This window comes from Lepus europaeus, chromosome 5 (genome assembly GCF_033115175.1).
Source record: "Lepus europaeus isolate LE1 chromosome 5, mLepTim1.pri, whole genome shotgun sequence".
NCBI classification, from domain to species: Eukaryota; Metazoa; Chordata; class Mammalia; order Lagomorpha; family Leporidae; genus Lepus; species Lepus europaeus.
This window is the reverse complement of record NC_084831.1, coordinates 156,286,119-156,298,625: the sequence shown is the minus strand read 5'-3', so window position 1 is coordinate 156,298,625 and position 12,507 is coordinate 156,286,119. Positions and strand designations below refer to the sequence as shown.

Here is a 12,507-nt window from a genome sequence, read left to right as displayed (position 1 = left end):
CACGAAGCTGCTGCTGGCTGACCTGAACGGCCTTCGGCCCTGGATAGGCAAATGCTAGGAGTCTTTGAGGCAAAAATAAAGCCTCGAGGTGAAACAGAGGAATTACGGTTTTGGAAAGAGGCCCATCTGTCCCTTTCTTCCTTAGGACCCCATGTGACTCCACAGAGTCTCCTCCCTGGGCGTGGGAAGGCCTCCACACCGTGCCACGCGACAGGCCTCCTGCCTCGCTCCTGCTCCTCTTCCCCACTTCTCTCGTCTTCCCTCCCAGAGGTAGCGAGGACAACTTCAGCCACTGGAGGCCTTCTCCTGTCTGCGTCCCAGAACCCCTAGGTCACAGGCTCTGAGAAAGCAGAGGTGAGAGTTGGCCCCAGGCACCGCAGTCTCAGAACAGCGTGACAGGGCTAGAAGTTCCCTCTACAGAAGTGCCTGCATTGAAAAGTTGTTGAAATTTTCGTCTACTTGAAAGGCAGAGCTGAGACAGGGAGACCAGGCATGTGAAAGCATACACTTAATGTATAGGATTAAAGTGCACACTTAATCCGACCTCCAAGAAAGGAAAATGGATTTGTGAGTATGTTGGTAACAACGTGGAGGAATGGAAAGCAGTTTGGCAGTTCGTCAAAAAGCTACAGGCAGAATTAGCACTGACTCCAGCAATTCCATTCCTGGGTGTATGCTCCAAAGAATGCGAGAACAGTATTTTACTAAAGCCTTGGACATACATGTCCACAGCAACACTCACAATAGCCAAACGGTGGAAACAACTCAAATGCCTTTCAATGAATGAAAAGATTAAAAAAAAAAAAAAGTCTACACAATGGAATATTATTCAGCTGTAACAATGGTGTGTCATGTATGCTACAACACGGATGGACCTTTGACAACGTTGTGCTCAGAGAAAAAAGCCATTACCAAAGTCATACATGACCCCACTGTTAGGAAACATCTAGAACGGCTAAATGCATACAGGTGGAAGGCAGACTGTCAGTACTGGGGCCTGGGAACAGCCAGCAACGGGGAGGAACTGGAACGAAGCAGGATTCCAAAGAGGGAGACAGCTAGAGGCAGTGGCTGCCCTACACTGTCAACCGCCCGGGACTCCTCTCTTTACAACGGTTAACATTACGTATGTGACTCTCGCGTCAGTTAAACACAGGTGAGAGCAGGTAATGCAAGCAGCGCTCAGGAGCTGATCGGCGGGGCGTGGGAAAGAACGCATGCTGTCCATCATCAATCATTCGGGAAACAGAACACGTTACTGGTGAGTCTTTCAGTGCGCATTTGCTCACTCCAACCAAATGCTGAGTGACCACATACCCAGTGGCTTAAGTATTTTTTCCCCTCACTCTCAGACCCCACCTTGAAGGAATAATATTTTTTAAAATGCCCAAGTCTTATTCCTGGAAAATGCCAGTCAGGAGCACTGACTGTCCTCCCTGCATGGCACACGCCCTGTGACTGGGTCTCCTTCCTTGTCCTAGCCGGTGTGGGGGTGCAGGGCCTCTGTCTGGGAATGAGGTGTTCTTTCCAAGGCCAGCTGAGGAGAACGGCCTCTCATCTGCCGGAGAGGAGGAAAACGCAGGCCTGCAGCAAAGCTGGGACAGGCACGGCGCTGGCACTCAGCAAGGACCCTCGGGCACTGGCCAAGTGCAGCTTTCTCCCAGCCCCAGCCAGGACTTCGGGCCAGGCGTTCCTCAGGACCTGAGTTCTAGATTTGGAACCTGGGAGGCTGCAGCTCAGTGGTGGGACCTGCGACCGGGGGCTGTGACCTGGTGGTGGGACCCCCTTCCCAGCTGATGGGGTGCTAAGGGATGCTGTGGGTCACCAGGTGACGAGCCTGGAGGCTTTATTGGGGCCACTGCTGTGCTGCCTGGCACCTGCTACTCCGCAGATTGAGGCCTTGGGCCAGAAGGAATCTGCTTCAGGTCAGGAGAGGAAGCTGGGGAGAAGACAGTCACTTGCAAGAGAGGGGCTTGATGGATGGCGAGTCTGCAGGGCGGGCCTTTAGTGTGGCGCATTTTCTCTCCACCTTGCTCTGTCTCCCTAGTGTGACGCTGAATACCCAGCAGATGTACCAGCAACCTGGCAGGTGAGGGGTGGCAACGGCCGCCCCCTTTGCAAGCCTCCAATTCTTAGCACCACCATTCAACAAGTGGTTATTAGAATCTAGTGTGCACACTGAACCTCTGTGGGAGCCGAGACAGGCTGGATGGACTTTGTTTTACTCTGGGTTCCCAATCCCTGGGAAGGTCACTTTAACCCCAGTGTGAGTCCCTGCTGGTTCCAGGCCAGCATGAATGAGTCGCTGCCTGGAGCTTGCAGGCTTCGGCCAGGGCTTTGGGTGTCTGACGACCACACACGGAAGGGCTTCTGAAAGCCGGCACTTTGTCCCACTGCTGGAGGCACCTAAGAGTCGGACAGTAGAAGCCACAAGCAGAAGGATGAAGACTTGGTATCTTACTGGGTAGGGGAAGGACTAAGTCGGCTCCTGACTCAGGGTGACGGTGGCCACTGTCATGTCACTTAGGTTAATCCACGGTACGTCCGCACTGATGCCTGTTCCCATAGCACTAAGGCACACAGAAACTCCCAGTCCCCACTGCTTCTCCCCCTGTCTACCCAACCTCTACTCCACCCCTAAGCCTGAGACCACCCCACCCCTGACTCCTGTGGCTCTCAACCTGGAGATTCGCAGTACTGTAACAGGCAGATCTCTGCATTGCTGCTATTCATGTGTTCCCCCTCTCTCCTACTCATTTTCTTTTATGACTTTCCCAGAGAACAAAACAAAACAAAACAATCACATGGCTCTTCTCAAGCCTCTCCAGCTTGAAATTAGGGTGCTATCCGAGGAGAGTAACTCTGCACCGGAAAGCCGCATGTTGGGAGGAAATGACAGGACAGAGGGCAAGGCTGCTGTGGGTGAGGAGCACCATCTTCTCCATTGTGGCCGGGAATCACAGCGATGGTCAGCGCTTCTCTCATGTCTTAGCGACAAACTCATGGAGTGGCTTGCTTATGACCGTGGGAGCAAGATTCTTCCCAGAGGCGGGGACTCTGTCTGGACACGGTCACAGCCCCTTGGGAGTCGCCCGAGAAAGAAACCCTGTGTTTGTGCGAGGTTTCGCTTTGGAACCTAGCTACCCTCTGCTGGTCTCCGCTGGACGTCCACTCACGTCCCCTGCTGATGCTCTGTTCAGATGGCTCAGCCTGATACGGGGCAAAGCCCGACACCCGAGCTGGACTGCTACCCTGGGGACTGCCTTTCAGAGAAGTCACCAGAGTTCCCTGTTGCTGTCTGGAGAGGTCTACAAAGCCTGTCTTGCCACTGTATTTCCCTCTCTTACTGTTCCTGTGATGAATTTCCTGAGCTCCTCTTGGTCACCCAGCACCTTCACGGCGAACGGCTAACTCGCCCATTGGTGTCAAACGTGTCACGCCTGCTTGTCTACTGTTCCCTGGCATGTTCTTATCTCAGAGGTGAAACAAGCTCCATGAGACACTCGACAAAACACCAAAAGGATTTTAGTTAACTCAGGCACCCAAGTGGTCTCCCTGCTGGAGGCGTCTTCAGGCTGTCCTGAGTGAAGGACACAGCTGGGGAAGCAAGAAGGATGCAGGGTGGGATGGAGACTGTGTTCAAACATGGGACCCAGCTGTGTGTCTATCGCATTGGCTCCTGCTTCGCCCTCAAGTCATCATGGGGAGGATCTGGCCTCCAAGTACTGTCCACCTTACCTCGCTGCCAGCATTGGAGTGCCTGCACGTGTCCCCGAGTAGGAGGGACACAAGGTCCAGGTGACAGGGATCCTAGAGAGTACCGGGTATTCCTGGACACACAGGGATGGCGTCTGGATTCTGGTCCCTCCTTTAACCAGCTGTGTGACCTGGCCACACGCGTTCCTCCCCGAACCTTAGTGTGCTCCTCTGTGAAGTCAGGGGTGGATCTGGCTCACGACTAGAGTGTTTTTCCACTTAAAGTCTCTGAATCTGTGCTTACTTCCTCATCAACTGCTAGCCCCTGTGAGAATCCTGTTTACTGAAAGTTTGACACTGGTATAAAACTTGAATGCCACTGGGTTGGACTATGTTGGGCTTTCGTGGTTAGAACACGGGAAAACAGCAAAGCCACTGATGGGTGCATCACCCAGGGCCACTGCTGGCTTAACCAACACCTCTTAGGAACAGCAAATGGGGTTCCGTCTGGGTGGACTCCCATGCAAGTGGGGCCAGTTCATCCCATACCAAGAGGAACCCTGGCTCCTTGCAGCCTCACATACCCCCAGCAGTCTTTGTGCAGCGCATGACCTGCATGGTCATCGGCAGGGCACGGACTTCTTTGGGCTCCAACCACTTTAAGAAGTAAAACAGGAAGAGACCGGAACAGATGTACAACACTGACAGGATTGATGGAGACTTTTATAGTTACTGCCTTGAAATATTTAATCCAATTAAAAGGCTAAAAGTCCAGGCCCGAGATGCTGCCCAGATCCTACACCTACACAGACCATCTGAATTTGATAGCTTCAAGAGTCTTGATTAGTAACAATAATAAAACCCCTTACATTTTTATAGAGCTCTACAATTTATGTAGCACATTAAGTGTTCTTACTTTTTCAATTCGATTCTGATTCTAACCATTGCTCTGCTGAGTAACAATTATCCCAGTTGCAAATTTAAGGGAAATGGAGCTGAGAACTTCAAAGACTTGTTCCAGGGCAGCTAGTAAGCGGTCAGGCCAGGAACTGAACCCACGCCTAACTCTGAGTCCAGGTGTTTTTCTTGCATGCAAGCTGTACAAGATCCTGGTCTGGGCACTGGCAGCCAGACCTAGAGAAGGACGCTATGAGGGTCTGGAATTAGCCTGAGCAGCTATCCTTCCTGTTTTCACAAAGGCAGGGCTCACCCACATGGCTGCTGTAACTCAAGATTTGGGGTATGAGCTCTGGAGAGGTCTTGGCAGATCTGACAACTGAACAGTGGCATTTTCCCCATGGGGAGTGGACTCCTGGGGTTTCACTCACGTAGGTTAATGCACCTGTACTTCCTGCACACTGTTAGCCCAGAATTCTCTCTACGGTGTTAGGGACTGCCCTGCCAGACATTCGGAAACCCCTGAGAGTCTGGAGAGGGTCATATGTAAGTTACCGCACGCTACGATGGTTACATCCGCAGGTCACTTCAGTACCGACACAGTCTCCCTGATGGTGCCATTACCAGCTCATCGGCTGCCTCCACACTGCTTTTTGGGCACAACATCTGGGCTGGAGAACTGGAGCAGCCTCCACCTCTCCCTGAGCCCCAGCCCTGTACACCCAACTGCTTACCACAGGTCTCCACCTGCACACCCCCTGGGCATATGCAACTTAAATATGTCTCGAGTGTTGGCTGCCGCTTCTTCCACGGTCTGCTTCTACTTCATACGATGTCCATGCACGACACCACAGTGCACCTCCCCCTTCCTCCAGCTCACGCCTCGCAATCGCTCTCTGTTCCACCCACTCCTCCCTCACTACACTCCGTGAGTCCCCAGACACTGCTGATTCTGCTTCCTAAACTGCAGTGAGACCCACTGCCTTTCCTCGGTTGCTACCACCACTGTCTTATTAGAGGTTCCCATGAACTACTTCCTCTCTCTCCCAGCCAGCAGCCTCCTAGTCAACACGTTTCTTCTCCAGGTACAAATCTTCCCCTACCAAAACCAAGTACGGCTCCCCAGCGCTATCAGAGCTCATTCTTCTTACGAGAGCGGTGTACCTCCATTCCGTGCTGTTCCTTGAACCTGTCATTGACTTTGCAAATGCTCCCTCCTTTGACCAAAACACTATTTCCATGGGAACGTCTCATCATTTTCAAAACACTGCTCGTCCACCACTTCTTCAGTGCCGACTCCCCAGACAGTCTCTGGGGAAAGAACTTTGGGCGACTTCAGTGCCCCCAGCTACTGCTGTTCTAGGTACTTCATCCTGAAGTGTCTCGTTTACCACACCAGGGTTCTGCAGAAGCAGGAACCCTCACCTCTTCAGACCCCAAGGCCCTGGCTGTGCCCAGCACACAGTAGGTACGGTCCGTGTGACACGAGTGCCTGGGAAGCAGGGCCCTCACCTCTTCAGACCCCAAGGCCCTGGCTGTGCCCAGCACACAGTAGGTACGGTCCGTGTGACACAAGTGCCTGGGAAGCAGGAACCCTCACCTCTTCAGACCCCAAGGCCCTGGCTGTGTCCAGCACACAGTAGGTACGGTCCGTGTGACACGAGTGCCTGGGAAGCAGGGCCCTCACCTCTTCAGACCCCAAGGCCCTGGCTGTGCCCAGCACACAGTAGGTATGGTCCGTGTGACACAAGTGCCTGGGAAGCAGGGCCCTCACCTCTTCAGACCCCAAGGCCCTGGCTGTGCCCAGCACACAGTAGGTACGGTCCGTGTGACACAAGTGCCTGGGAAGCAGGAACCCTCACCTCTTCAGACCCCAAGGCCCTGGCTGTGCCCAGCACACAGTAGGTACGGTCCGTGTGACACGAGTGCCTGGGAAGCAGGGCCCTCACCTCTTCAGACCCCAAGGCCCTGGCTGTGCCCAGCACACAGTAGGTATGGTCCGTGTGACACGAGTGCCTGGGAAGCAGGGCCCTCACCTCTTCAGACCCCAAGGCCCTGGCTGTGCCCAGCACACAGTAGGTACGGTCCGTGTGACACGAGTGCCTGGGAAGCAGGGCCCTCCCTCTGATGGAATCAGTAACTCAGCTTGTGCAGTGTTCATTCTTTTCTTGAGTTCTTGAGCCGAAAGGGTGGAAGAAAGTCTCTGTTCATTCCACAGGCTAGTGATGGAGTGTGAGCCCAGGGAAACGTGTGCTTTGCAATGTGTCTCTTTCCTGAATTTTCTGTGGGGTGGGGATGAGGAGGCAGAACGTCAGACAGAACGAAGGGCCTGATCAGAGTTATCTGCATGCTGCGTGCCCAGCCCAGCGCTGGCAAGGACAGACCATCAGAGCAGGTGTAACGGCTGGAAACACCCCTGCAGGATTCTCGAGGTAGAACTCGCAAACCTCTTACGACAGGAACAAGATGCATGCATGCTGTTTCAAAGTTTTGCTGTTCATAAAGCAAGGCTCTCCCGTTAGCCACCAGGACGTCAGAACGAAAAGTTCCTCCAAACTGGCTCCAAGTTCTCATGCGTTTTAGCGGAGTGACCCACGTGCAATAGTGTTGCAAGAGAGGCGCTCCCGGGGTGGTTAAGTGCACACTTCGTCCCCTTCCTCACTGAACAGGATCCACGGAGCACTTCCACGAGGTGGCAGGCACACTGGCTGCTCTGCGCTCTGCTACACTAGGGTGGCCTGTGCCTCGGTACCCTGTTGGCCCAGGCAGGCCTGGTGCGCCCACTCACTGTCTCTATCACTGACTTGACTCCAGCATTGCCTAACAACACACTCTCTCTCCATTATATATATGTATATATATATAGGATAGTTATATATTGGATATGTATATATATTATATATATAATGGAGATGTATATATAATGGATATGTATATATATTATATATATAATGGAGATGTGTATGTGTATACACACACACACATCCCTGAGACTCTCCTATACACTAGGGAAACGCGTCCTCCGAGGTCCCCCATTTGACCCTCGGGGATCGCAGGGGCTCTGGAGTTGGGAGCACAGCCAGAGTCCAGGAAGCCACCTGCGCCACGGAGCCCCGAGAGAGGCAGGCAGGTACCCACTCCGCCCCGGGGCTCCAGGCCGCGTTTTCGTTTTGGCCAAGTTCTCAGCCCCACCGACACTCGGGCTTCACCTGGGGTGGCCGTCTGAGCCCCGGGCGCTGTGGGCAGGTTCTCAGAACGTCCATCGCCCCCGCCCACCGGCTCCCCCGGCCGCGGGGAGCAGCGGCCTCCGCCCCGGGCTGCGCGACGCGGACCCCCGGCCCCAGCAGCCCGCGTGGCCCCGCGGCCCTCCCCTCTCAGCGTCCCCGGCCGCTCTGCCGCTTGTAAAGGGGCCCAGAGTCACGGGACTGCAGGAACGAACTCACCTCGGCGCCCGCGCGCGGGCCGGCGGCCGTCTCGTGGGAGCGGGGCGAGCGAGCGCTCGTGGGAGCGGGCCGGCGGCCGTCTCGTGGGAGCGGGACGAGCGAGCGCTCGTGGGAGCGGGGCGAGCGAGCGCTGGGCGCGCCCTGCCAGCTCGGGAAGGTCCCGCGCGCCGCCCACGGGGGTCTGCGGAGCCTCCCCGGCCCGCCCCGCCCACGGGGATCTGCGGAGCCGCCCCGCCCCACCCCACCCCGCCCACGGGGGTCTGCGGAGCCGCCCCGCCCCGGCCCGCCCCGCCCACGGGGGGTCTGCGGAGCCGGCCCGCCCCGGCCCGCCCCGGCCCGCCCCGGCCCGCTCACCTGCGGCTCCCGCCCGGGAGAGGCGCCCCGCGGTCCTGCCCGCGCCCGCCGTCCGGCGCCCGGCGGACCCGAGGTGGCGCTCCGGCCGCGCCCGGCCCCGGTGCCTGACGCCCGGCTTCCGGAGTCGGGATCGCGGGCGCTCGCGCTCCCCGGCCCGGCCCAGGCTCTGCCCCCGGCGCCGACCGAGCCCGGGCGCGCCTGGGCCGGGGCGTCCCCGCCCAGCCCGCCCTCGCCCCCACTCCGCCCCGCCGTGACGTGGGCCTCCCCTGCGCGCCTTCTTCGGGACGCCGCGCGCTCCGGGCGCGTCCCGGGCTCACCCGGGTTCCCGGGCACGCGGGGCTCCGGAGGGCAACGGCCTGACGGGGTGGGAGGGGTGAAGAGAGACGCCGCAGGGCCACCTGTGCGGGCGACCGAAGCCACAGCCCCTCTAGCCGCATGTGCGCCCCACGCTAGGCGCAGGCCACCCCGGCTGGGTCTCAAGGCCTCAGAGTTGGGGACACCAGGGCCGTCAGCGGAGATGCCTCTCCCAGCCTCTGTTGGGCTTTATCACCTGTTAATCAGATCCAGTGGGTCCCGCTGGGAGCGCTAGGCAATGGAGAGATCTGGGCCCAGGCTCCTTACGGGGCTCGGGGCGCAGAGCTGTCGACGGCCCAGGGCAGGGAGCTTGGGCCGTGTCTCCAGGATCACTCTGAGTGGGTGGGGGTGATGCCAGCCCCTGGCTGGGGCGGGGGGGGGGCACTCAGAAGTATCTTGGGAGAACCTTCCATGACGTGGAGCAGAGATCCTGCTCCCTTGACTGTATTAGCCTGGTGTACAGGTGCCAGGTGCCAGGTTCCAGGCGCTGTGCCGGGCACTGGTGTCCTTTGGCCTCTGCGTGTGTGACTGTGGCAACCAACTGTGGCATGTAAGATCTCTTCTGTGTCTGCAGGAGAAACCAAACAGCTCTGAATTGAAAGCCCAAAGAGAAAACCCAGCACACCTGAGTCCCAGAAATGCCAGGAATGGTTAGGGAATGAGGCAAGACAAAACAACAACAACAAAAATGTTTTCTTTCAAAAGATTAGATGAGACTTCCTTCCCAGGAGTCAAGGGGTAAGCGCACTGAGTCTGAGTCTGAATAGGGGAAGAGGAGTCCCAGGACCAGGAAGATTGGCAAGTGCTCAGGGCCAGCGGGGAGCAGAAGCTGGGCTTTGAAAGAAGGTGCAGGGTGCTTAGGGAAGAGAGGGCTTGGACATGGACCGAAGCACCTGCTCCGTGTATGGTGTGTTTACCACGCTGGGAGAAGCCCAGTCTCTGGTGACGTGGGAAGCCTGCAGTGTCTACCTGTGAGGAGTTGGTTCCCTTACAGAGCCCGAAGCAAGAGCTCAGTGTCAGAGCGTGGAGGACAGGGCTCCAGGGCACAGCGCTGGGCCTTGAGTGCTGGCCCGAGGCTTGGAGATTGTGGTGCCTGAAGCGTCACACACATCACTGGATCTTTCCCTCCAGCTTTGTGAGATGCGGCCTTGTCCTCGTTTTTACAAATGGGGAAACAGAGGTTCAGAGGAAGTTAAGTCACTTCCTCAAGGCGGTAGCTCAGATTTGGGTGGAACCCAAATTTGAGTCCAGGTGTTGCCAACCTCCCAGCCTGCCTTTTTCCACGGCCTCATCTGCTGGGCAGAAAATGTCTTTCCGTGAAGGAATTCCATCCTTGAGCAGCGGTAGTGTGCAGACTTCCAGAGACACTGAGAAATACTTCGCTGAAAACCCTACAGCAACCATACAGATGGGTTCCGGCTGAGGTGACAGTTACGTAGGGTTGCTTTTGGAGAAAACAGGAAGAAACCGAGGCAATGAGCCGGAGCCCAGGGCTTCACAGGTGTGGCTGAGAGATGGTCGAAAGAGAAGCAGAGGTCCAGGGTCGGCGCTGCGGCGTAGCGGGTAAAGCCGCTGTCTGCGATGCTGCCGTCCCTTATAGGTCCCCGTCTGAGTCCCAGCTGTTCCGCTTCTGATCCAGCTAAGGCACTTGGGAAAGCAGCAGGGGATGGCCCAGGTGCTTGGGTCCCTACACTCATGTGGGAGACCCGAAAGAAGCTCTTGGCTCCTGGCTTTGGCCTGGCACAGCCCTGGCCATAGCTGCCACTTGGGAAGTGAATCAGTGGTTGGAAGATTCTCTCTCTCTCTCTCTCTCTCTCTCTCTCTCTCTCTCTCTCTCTCTCTCTCTTTGTGCCTGACTTCCAAATAATTAAATAAATCTTAAAAAAAATGAAAAAAGAAAAACAGAGGTCCATCCATAAAGTGGTATGCTAGCTGTGCTATACTCGTTAGCAAGGAGAAAAGTCTAAAGCTGACAGGTAATAGCTTCTGGAGCAGAGAGATGGAGGACTTTTGGGTGTATTTGCCCACATTTGATTGCCAAGGCTGCAGAATTTGTTGAGAGACTGACACCACTGTGGAGATGCAATTGTGGTAGGAGAGAAGGTGTGGGCGTTCAACCAGGAAGTTCTCGCTCTGGGCGATTGATGCCTCCCTTTTGAAAAAGCAGGTTAGAGCCCCAGCCTGCTGTTCTGTTCTCTTGCCAGCGAAGTCCTGATTCCTGGGAACTCATGAATGGCTCCAGGCAACCACAGTGGGATTACATTTTGCATAATCCTCATTATTTTTCTTGTTTTCAGTAAGGGTATTTGAAGGTGCTCAAAAAGTTAGTGGATTCTAACTGGAGTGAAAAAGGGCACTAACATCTATCTTTAGAAGAGAAACCAAAATAAGCAGATTTGTGAACTGAGAGTGGAAATGGAGGCTCTTTTTTGTGGCCTGTCCCCCTCCACCAACTTCAGCACCTGCTGAACTCGTAGTTTCACATCAGTATATTATTAGGTGAAAACCTCTCTCTCACATGTTGTGAAAATCAGCGGGGTATTCAGGACTCAACTGTAGCCTACCTTGAAGGCTCAGACTGTCCACATTTGATGTTCTTTCTCAGGAAGGCCCTGTTTCAGACGGCTTGACTTGCAGGATTGGCCAGAAGTGACCCACTTGTGCTGCCGCAGACAGATTCCTATCAGTTTGCAAACTCTGTGAGTGTAGAATCTGTCTAATACAATACGGTTGTGCTAGGGCCGGCGCCGCGACTCAATAGGCTAATCCTCTGCCTGCAGCACCGGCACACCGGGTTCTAGTCCCGGTTGGGGCATTGGATTCTGTCCCGGTTGCTCCTCTTCCAGGCCAGCTCTCTGCTGTGGCCCGGGAGGGCAGTGGAGGATGGCCCAAGTGCTTGGGTCCTGCACCCCATGGGAGACCAGGAGAAGCACCTGGCTCCTGGCTTTGGATCAGCGTGATGTGCCGGCCACGGCGGCCATTGGAGGGTGAACCAATGGCAAAAGGAAGACCTTTCTCTCTGTCTCTCTGTCTCTCTGTCTCTCTCACTGTCCACTCTGCTTGTAAAAAACAAACAAACAAAACAATACGGTTGTGCTCAGGACAGTGTTGCACAAGATGGACACAATCTTCGGGTGGGGAAATAGTAAACTGACATTATGACCTTACTCTCACCTGGACCTGGCATAGTCTTGCTTGTAACACTGTGAGAAGGTCTAAATAAAACAGGGCTTGAGAAGGTCCCTGAACAGCAACCTGATGCTTTGCGGAACTGTCTGGAACCCAGAAGGCCCGTTGCCAAGGCCAAAGCGGTGAGGAGGAAATGATCAGACTGCAAATGGTGTGGATCAGATGAGCACAGACTTGCTCATCACATCCTGAAATACAGCAGTGTTTTGGAATCCCATGTGAGGCAAGTTCGGGACAGTCAGTGGAAATGCCACTTCACACAGCAGGGAGTGAATTTGTGGAATAAATCCTCTCACAGAGGTGGAGCGAGCTGGCAACACAAATGGATTCCAGAGGGGTTTGACAGATGTGTGAGTGCCAGGGACACAGTGGAGCATGGCCGTGGTCAGAAGCCCGTGGTGGAATTCTGGGTGTCCTTCACACAGTGCCGACCTGGGGCCTTCCTGGACAACAGAGTCCTGACTCCATAGAGCTTGGGTGTGCACTAGTGGGCAATGCCAACACCACCACCTCCTCCTAGTTCTGCAGTCTGTGCCCCTGGCCTTAGACGTTTTGCCTAAACCTCATAGCCCAT

General features: G+C 55.5%; 1 protein-coding gene across 2 annotated transcripts in view; it reads right to left on the bottom strand.

Moving 5' to 3' along the window:
• KIAA0040 (KIAA0040 ortholog) overlaps positions 1–8,423 on the bottom strand; it is a 37,327-nt gene extending 28,904 nt beyond the window's left edge. The window contains exon 1 of one of the 2 annotated variants that reach the window (XM_062192984.1): positions 8,391–8,423. The gene's annotated coding sequence lies outside the window, so the exon portion shown is untranslated. Of the gene's footprint in view, positions 1–8,036; positions 8,104–8,390 lie in introns of those variants that run through there. The other variant, XM_062192983.1, reaches the window with a different exon arrangement.
• Positions 8,424–12,507: the final 4,084 nt, after the last annotated feature.